The sequence below is a fragment of the Ovis aries genome, chromosome 15 (genome assembly GCF_016772045.2).
Source record: "Ovis aries strain OAR_USU_Benz2616 breed Rambouillet chromosome 15, ARS-UI_Ramb_v3.0, whole genome shotgun sequence".
Lineage (NCBI taxonomy): Eukaryota > Metazoa > Chordata > Mammalia > Artiodactyla > Bovidae > Ovis > Ovis aries.
The window spans coordinates 19,288,966-19,291,200 of NC_056068.1; positions in this window are offsets into that span (position 1 = coordinate 19,288,966).

The following is a 2,235-nucleotide window of genomic DNA, read 5'->3' on the forward strand; positions in this document are numbered from 1 at the left end:
GATGGGCTCAGTAAAGGACAGAAATGGTATGAACCTAATAGAAGCAGAAGATATTAAGAAGAGGTGGCAAGAATACACAAAAGAACTATACAAAAAAGATCTTCATGACCCAGATAATCATAATGGTGTGATCACTCACATAGAGCCAGACATCCTGGAATGTGAAGTCAAATGGGACTTGGAAACAACACTAAGAACAAAGCTAGTGGATGTGATGGAATTTCAGCAGAGCTATTTCAAATCCTGAAAGATGATGCTGTGAAAGTGCTGCACTCAATATGCCAGCAAATTTGGAAAACTCAGCAGTGGCCACAGGACTGGAAAAGGTCAGGTTTCATTCCAATCCCAAAGAAAGGCAATGCCAAGAATGCTCAAACTACCGCACAATTGTACTCATCTCTTACACTAGTAAAGTAAGGCTCAAAATTCTCCAAGCCAGGCTTCAGCAATACATGAACCGTAAACTTCCAGATGTTCAAGATGGTTTTAGAAAAGGCAAAGGAACCAGAGATCAAGTTGCCAACATCTGCTGGATCATAGAAAAAGCAAGAGAGTTCCAGAAAAACATCTATTTCTGCTTTATTGGCTGTACCAAAACCTTTGACTGTGTGCATCACAATAAACTGTGGAAAATTGTGAAGGAGATGGGAATACCAGACCACCTGACCTGCCTCTTGAGAAATCTGTATGCAGGTCAGGAAGCAACAGTTAGAACTGGACGTGGAACAACAGACTGGTTCCAAACAGGAAAAGGAGTACATCAAGGCTGTATATTGTCACCCTGCTTATTTAACTTATATGCGGAGTACATCATGAGAAATGCTCACCTGGTAAAGCACAAACTGGAATCAAATTGCCCGGAGAAATATCATTAACCTCAGATATGCAGATGACACCACCATTATGGCAGAAAGTGAAGAGGAACTAAAAAGCCTCTTGATGAAAGTGAAAGAGGAGAGTGAAAAAGTTGGCTTAAAGCTCAACATTCAGAAAACTAAGATCATGGCATCCAGTCCCATCACTTCGTGACAAATAGATGGGGAAACAGTGGAGACAGTGGCAGACTTTATTTTGAGGGGCTCCAAAATCACTGCAGATTGTGACTGCAGCCTTGAAATTAAAACTTCCAACTCCATGGAAGAAAAGTTATGACTAACCTAGCCAGCATATTAAAAAGCAGAGACATTACTTTGCCAACAAAGGTCCATCTAGTCAAGGCTCTGGTTTTTCCAGTAGTCACGCATAGATGTGAGAGTTGGGCTATACGGAAAGCTGAGTGCCAAAGAATTGATGCTTTTGAACTGTGGTGTTGGAGAAGATTCTTGAGTCCCTTAGACAGCAAGGAGATCCAACCAGTCCATCCTAAAGGAAATCAGTCCTATGAATTCATTGGTAGGACTGATGCTGAAGCTGAAACTCCAATACTTTGGCCACCAGATGTGAAGAACTGACTGATTTGAAAAGACACTGATGCTGGGAAATATTGAAGGCAAGAGTAGAAGGGGACGACAGAGGATGAGATGGTTGGATGGCATCACTGACTCAATGGACATGAGTTTGAGTATACTCTGGGAGTTGGTGATGAACAGGAGGCCTGGAGTGCTGCAGTCCATGGGATCACAAAAAGATGGACATGACTGAGTGACCGAACTGAACTGAGCTGAACTTTAAGATTTTTCTTTCATACATTAGATATTTTTGAGACCTGAGACTGTTTAAATCTACTCTAGATGAAAGGGGAAAATGGAAACAGAATGGGGAATGACAAGATTAAAAAATTAGATTGTGCAATTAGATTATCAAATTGAAATAGGATAGATTTTAGGGTTCCTTGAGCTTACCGATTAGGCCTTATTCTTCTACTGTCCAGTGCAACATCTACCGCGTATTCTTTGCACAGAGACGATATTGTATACTTGTTGGATCTCTCAGAAAAGGAGATAAAACCTAACAAAAGACAGTGTTTAAACAAATGGAGATAAATTAGAGGAAATTGTGTGCAAAAGAAGACATTTTATTCTATGTACACTCTACCCAAGGTAGAGGTCAACAAATGCCTGCTGGAAAATAAGCTTATTTTGGTCTTAGAAAAATAGATGCCATGGAATCTTTGATATAAACAAATATGAAAGAGACTGAAGGAAACCAGCATATCTGAACAAGCATGTATATCTGCTATATGAAAGAAACTGCATAGCATATAAATATGCTTTTTTGTTGAACAAGACCCAATCC